This window comes from Bombina bombina, chromosome 9 (assembly GCF_027579735.1).
Source record: "Bombina bombina isolate aBomBom1 chromosome 9, aBomBom1.pri, whole genome shotgun sequence".
NCBI lineage: Eukaryota > Metazoa > Chordata > Amphibia > Anura > Bombinatoridae > Bombina > Bombina bombina.
Window position 1 is genome coordinate 260,252,275 of NC_069507.1, and position 7,850 is coordinate 260,260,124.

A 7,850-nucleotide genomic window follows, 5' to 3' on the forward strand; every position below is an offset into this window, starting at 1 on the left:
GCGGTAAGACATAGCATGAGAACTAGCGCAGCGAAGGGGGTAAGTCGTGTAGCGATGGGCAGCAAATATAAATATTTATATATATAAGCATATACATATATATGTAAGGAACACACAATCGGCTAGATTACGAGTTTTGCGGTACCGCTAATAACGCTGAAAAATGCATATTACGAGTCGCGGCGGTATAGCTATACCGCAGGTCCGCAAGCATTTTAGCCTGTAATGCAATGTCTATTCTGCACTCCAAAAAATTATGTTTGAGTGTGGGATTTTCCATAGTGCCGTATTACAGGTTGTGCGGTCCGGCTAAAATGCTTGCGTTACAGCTTATACCGACACGTTCCATACTGCCATCTGAGACCAGTAGTTATGGATTTTGCAAAACAAAAATGTTTCACAAAACTTATAACTAAAATATTACAAAGTACACTAACACCCATAAACTACCTATTGACCCCTAAACCGCCACCTTCCCGTATTGCGAACACTAAATTAAACTTATTAACCCCTAATCTGCCACCCACCCACATTGCGACTATTAAATAAACCTATTAACCCCTAATCTGTCGCTCCCCGACATCGGCGACACTAAAAATAATTTTTAACCCCTATTCCGCTGCTCTCCCACATCTCTGACACTAATAAAAGTTATTAACCCCTAATCCGCCGCACCGACATCGCCAACACCTAAATAAACCTATTAACTCCTAAACCGACGCCCCCTCCACATCGCCAAAACACTATAATAAAGTATTAACCCCTAAACCTCCAGTCCCCCACATCAATAGTACTAAACCTATTAAACCCTAAACTGTCGCCCCCCCCCCACATCGCCAACACTATAATAAAGTATTAACCCCTAAACCTCCAGCCCCCCACATCGTAACTACTAAACTAAACCTATTAACTCCTAAACCGCCACCCTCACATCGCAAAACACTAAATTAAACTGATAACCCCTAACCCTAACATCCCCCTAACTTTGAATTAAAATATATCTATCTTAAAATAAATAAAAACTTACCTGTGAAATTAAAAAAAAACTAATTTTAAACTATAAATGAACCTAACATAACTATTTTAATAAAATTAAAAAACTACCAATTAAAAATTCTAAATGACAAATTTAAAAAAACCTAACACTAAGAAATTTTTAAAAAAAAATCTAAAATTAAAAAAAATAATAAACACTAAATTATGACAAATAAAAAAACTGTAAGATTACAAAAAATAATAAACGAAACTAAGTTTAAACTATAAATTAACCTAACTATTCTAATAAAATTAAAAAAACTACAAATTAAAAAATCGAAATTACAAATTTAAAATAACCTAACACTACGAAAAAATTTAAAAAATCAAAAATGTAAAAAATAATAAACAATTGCAAAAATTAAAAAAACTGTAAGATTACAAAAGATAATAAACAAAATTATCAAAAATAAAAACAATTACACCTTATCTAAAAGCCCTATAAAAAAAAAAAAAAAACACCCCTAACCTACAATAAACTACCAATAGCCCTTAAAAGGTCCTTTTGTAAGGCATTGCCCTAAATTAAACATCAATGGGGAGAAGGTGTTAGAAAAAAACTAACACCTGCGATCGCGGACTGGAGATCGCCATAACGCAACCCCATTGATATCTATTAGAAAAAAAAAGTTAAGTTTAAACCTAACATAAACCCCTAGTCTAAACACCACTAATCCGCCGCCCCCGACATCGCTGACACTAAATAAAATTATTAATCCCTAATCCGCCACTCCCTGACATCGCTGACACTAAATAAAAGTTACTAACCCCTAATCCGCCGCTCCCCGATTCAGACTTCTCGGTGCCTGGATGAAGATGAATGTCCGGACTTCTGGAACCGTGAGTAGACTTTATGGGGTTAGTTTTTTTTTGGGGGGTGTTTTTTTTAGTTAAGCTGAATGCCTTTTTAAGGGCAGTAAAATAGCTGAATGCCATTTTAAGGGCAATGCCCATACAAATGCCCCTTTAGGGCAATGGTTAGGTTAGGATTTTTTAGAGTAAGGTTTTTTTTATTTTGGAGGGTTGGTTGGGTGGGGTTACTTTTAGGGGGGACTTAGTATTTTTTTAAGGTAAAAGAGCTGTTTAACTTAGGGCAATGCCCTACAAAAGGTCATTTTAAGGGCTATTGGTAGTTTATTGTAGGTAAGGGGGTGTTTATTTTTTATTTTTATAGGGCTTTTAGATTAGGTTTAATTGGTTTTATTTTTGATAATTTCGTTTATTATTTTTTGTAATCTTACAGTTTTTTTATTTGTCATAATTTAGTGTTTATTATTTTTTTTAATTTTAGATTTTTTAAAAAAAATGTTCTTAGTGTTAGGTTTTTTTAAATTTGTCATTTAGAATTTTTAATTGGTATTTTTTAATTTTATTAAAATAGTTATGTAAGGTTAATTTATAGTTTAAAATTAGTTTTTTTTAATTTCACAGGTAAGTTTTTATTTATTTTAAGATAGTTATATTGTAACTTTAATTTAAAGTTAGGGGAGTGTTAGATTTAGGGGTTAATAGTTTAATTTAGTGTTTTACAATGTGGGGGGGCCGGCGGTTTAGGGATTAATAGTTTTAGTTTAGTAGTTACGATGAGGGGGGCTTGGGGTTTAGGGGTTAATAATTTTATTAGTGTCATCAATGTCGGGGAATGGCGGAATAGGGGTTAATTATTATATTTAGTGTCAGCGATGTCGGGGAGCAGCGGATTAGAGGTTAATAACTTTTATTATTATCTGAGATGTCAGAGAGCGGCGGATTTGGGGTCAATAATTATATTTAGTGTCTGCGATGTTGGGGAGCGGCAGAGTAGGGGTTAATAACTTTTATTTAGTGTCGGCGATGTTGGGGAGCCGTGGATTAGGGGTTAATAATTTTATTTAGTGTCGGCGATGTCGGGGGGCGGCGGATTAGGGGTGTTTAGACTAGGGGTTTATGTTAGAGTGTCTAGTTTAAACGTAATGGGGTTGCGTTACGGCTATCTCCATTCCGCAATCGCAGGTGTTAGTTTTTTTCTAACACCTTCTCCCCGTTGATGTCTTTGGGGGAAAGCGTGCACGAGCACGTCAAATCAGCCCTTGACTTTTGTGCGGTATGGAGCTTAACGCACCATAACGCACAGCACAAGGAGGCTTTTCAGTAACTCGTAATGGCAGCGCTATGGAAAGTGCAATAATTTTTTGTCTGTATTTTCGCACCCTGTTTAGAGCAAAACTCATAATCTAGGTGATTGTAAAGACCCGTAAAGGCACCCCACATCCCCCAACTTTAGTCCCCAGGGGACCTCACATGTTATTTTGGAGGCAATTGGGGAACATTTAAAAAAAGTAGCAATAACCAGCCACTTGTAATGGTAGGTTATTTATCACGCGCCTGTAAACAGAGGAATTTGCCCATTTGCGGGCGCACAATAAATTACCGCTCCACTTGTAATTTAGCGCAATATTGTGGTCTCCCTACTATAAGCAGCAAATCAGACCGGCCCAGGAAATTTTTGAAGACCATCCATAACCCTGATGCCGGTTCACCGGTTGTCCTTCCTTGTACCACTTCTGGTAGGTACTAACTACTGTATACCAGAAACACCCCACAAGACTTGCGGTGACCAAGAAGATAAAATAACTGCTTAGTTGTGAAAAATATAAATTGTGGGATCAAGGTGCAGGGCATAAAGTAGAGATTTAGGGGGGACATTGTGTGACCTCTCCCTACCACCCCAGTCCAGTTATCTGTAGATTGTCCAGTATTTTCATGGAGCACAGCTGGCAACCTTATCTCTTGGGGCAGTTAATAAATCATAACTGCAAAAAGTCTTTTTTTTTTTATTTAAACTTGCAAAAGTAAACCTTTTTAAGAAGAATTACATTTTTAGTTTAATGTCCCTTTAACCCTAAGACAACCATAGTCCTCCCAATAACCCTGACCTCACACATAACTCTAATGCACCACTTCTGTACAACCATAGTCCCATACCCTGACCTCACACATAACTCTAATGCACCACTTCTTTACAACCATAGTCCCATACCCTGACCTCACTTATATATCTAATGCACCGCTTCATAACAACCATAGTCCCATACCCTGACCTCACTTATATATCTAATGCACCGTTTCATAACAACCATAGTCCCATACCCTGACCTCACTTATATATCTAATGCACCGCTTCATAACAACCATAGTCCCATACCCTGACCTCACACATAACTCTAATGCACCACTTCTGTACAACCATAGTCCCATACCCTGACCTCACTTATATATCTAATGCACCCCTTATTTACAACCATAATCCCATACACTGACCTCACTTATATATCTAATGCACCACTTCTGTACAACCATAGTCCCATACCCTGACCTCACACATAACTCTAATGCACCACTTCTTTACAACCATAGTCCCATACCCTGACCTCACACATAACTCTAATGCACCACTTCTTTACAACCATAGTCCCATACCCTGACCTCACACAAAACTCTAATGCACGACTTCTTTACAACCATAGTCCCATACCCTGACCTTACACATAACTCTAATATACCACTTCTTTACAACCATAGTCCCATACCCTAACCTCACACATAACTCTAATGCACCGCTTCTTTACAACCATAGTCCCATACCCAGACCTCACACATAACTCTAATGCACCACTTCTGTACAACCATAGTCCCAATACCCTGACCTCACACATAACTCTAATGCACCACTTCTTTACAACCATAGTCCCATACCCTGACCTCACACAAAACTCTAATGCACGACTTCTTTACAAGCATAGTCCCATACCCTGACCTTACACATAACTCTAATATACCACTTCTTTACAACCATAGTCCCATACCCTAACCTCACACATAACTCTAATGCACCGCTTCTTTACAACCATAGTCCCATACCCAGACCTCACACATAACTCTAATGCACCACTTCTGTACAACCATAGTCCCATACCCTGACCTCACTTATATATCTAATGCACCACTTCTTTACAACCATAGTCCCATACCCTGACCTCACACATATCTCTAACGCACAGCTTCTTTACAACCATAGTCCCATACCCTGACCTCACACATAACTCTAATGCACCGCTTCTTTACAACCATAGTCCCATACCCTGACCTCACACATAACTCTAATGCACTGCTTCTTTACAACCATAGTCCCATACCCTAACCTCACACATAACTCTAATACACAACTTCTGTACAACTATAGTCCCATATCCTGACCTCACACATAACTCTAATGCACCACTTCTGTACAACCATAGTCCCATACCCTGATCTCACACATAACTCTAATACACCCCTTCTTTACAACCATAGTCCCATACCCTGATCTCACACATACCTCTAATGCACCCCTTCTTTACAACCATAGTCCCATACCCTGATCTCACACATAACTCTAATGCACCCCATCTTTACAACCATAGTCCCATAACCTGACCTCACACATAACTCTAATGCACCACTTCTTTACAACCATAGTCCCATACCCTGACCTCACACATAACTCGAATGCACCACTTCTTTACAACCATAGTCCCATACCCTGACCTCACACATAACTATAAAGCACCACATCTTTACAACCGTAGTCACACAACCTGACCTCACACATAACTCTAATGCACCACGTCTTTACAACCATAGTCCCATACCCTGACCTCACACATAACTCTAATGCACCACTTCTGTACAACCATAGTCCCATACCCTGATCTCACACATAACTCTAATGCACCCCTTCTTTACAACCATAGTCCCACACCCTGATCTCACATGTACCTCTAATGCACCCCTTCTTTACAACCATAGTCCATTACCCTGATCTCACACATAACTCTAATGCACCCCATCTTTACAACCATAGTCCCATACCCTGACCTCACACATAGCTCTAATACACCACTTCTTTACAACCATAGTCCCATACCCTGACCTCACACATAACTCTAATGCACCACTTCTTTACAACTATAGTCCCATACCCTGACCTCACACATAACTCTAATGCACCACTTCTTTACAACCATAGTCCCATACCCTGACCTCACACATAGCTCTAATGCACCACTTCTTTACAACCATAGTCCCATACCCTGACCTCACACATAACTCTAATGCACCACTTCTTTACAACCATAGTCCCATACCCTGACCTCACACATAGCTCTAATACACCACTTCTGTACAACCATAGTCCAATACCCTGACCTCACACATAACTCTAATGCACCACTTCTTTACAACCATAGTCCCATACCCTGACCTCACACATAACTCTAATGCACCACTTCTTTACAACCATAGTCCCATACACTGACCTCACACATAACTCTAATGCACCCCTTCTTTACAACCATAGTTCCATACCCTGACCTCACACATAACTCTAATGCCCCACTTCTTTACAACCATAGTCCCATACCCTGACCTCACAAATAAGTCTAATGCACTGCTTCCTTACAACCATAGTCCAATACCCTGACCTCACACATAACTCTAATGCACAGCTTCTTTACAACCATAGTCCCATACACTGACCTCACACATAACTCTAATGCACCGCTTCTTTACAACCATAGTCCCATACCCTGACCTCACACATGACTCTAATGCATCACATCTTTACAACCATAGTCCCATACCCCAACCTCACACATAACTCTAATGCACCACTTCTTTACAATCATAGCCCCATATCCTGACCTCACACATAACTCTAATGCACCGCTTCTTTACAACCATAGTCCCATACCCTGACCTCACACATAACTCTAATGCACCGCTTCTTTAAAACCATAGTCCCATACCCTGACCTCACACATAACTCTAATGCACCACTTCTTTACAACCATAGTCCCATACCCTGACCTCACACATAACTCAAATGCACCACTTCTTTACAACCATAGTCCCATAACCTGACCTCACACATAACTCTAATGCACCACTTCTGTAAAATCATAGTTCAATACCCTGACCTCACACATAACTCTAATGCACTGCTTCTTTACAACCATAGTCCCATACCCTGACCTCACACATAACTCTAATGCACCACTTCTTTACAAGCATAGTCCCATACCCTGTCCTCACACATGTCTCTAATGCACCACTTTTTTACAACCATAGTTCCATACCCTGACCTCACACATAACTCTAATACACCACTTCTGTACAACCATAGTCCCATACCCTGACCTCACACATAACTCTAATGCACCACTTCTTTACAACCTTAGTCCCATACCCTGACCACACACATAACTCTAATGCACCGCTTCTTTACAACCATAGTCCCATACCCTGACCTCACACATAACTCTAATGCACCGCTTCTGTACAACTATAGTCCCATACCCTGACCTCACACATAACTGTAATGCACCACTTCTTTACGACCATAGTTCCATACCCTGACCTCACACATAACTCTAATGCACCACTTCTGTACAACTATAGTCCCATACCCTGACCTCACACATAACTCTAATGCACCACTTCTTTACAACCATAGTCCCATACCCTGACCTCACTCATAACTCTAATACACCACTTCTGTACAACCATAGTCCCATACCCTGACCTCACACATAACTCTAATGCACCACTTCTTTACAACCATAGTCCCACAACCTGACCTCACAAATAACTCTAAAGCACCCCTTCTTTACAACCATAGTCCCATACCCTGACCTCACACATAACTCTAATGCACCACTTCTTTACAACCATAGTCCCATACACTGACCTCACACATAACTCTAATGCACTCCTTCTTTACAACCATAGTTCCATAC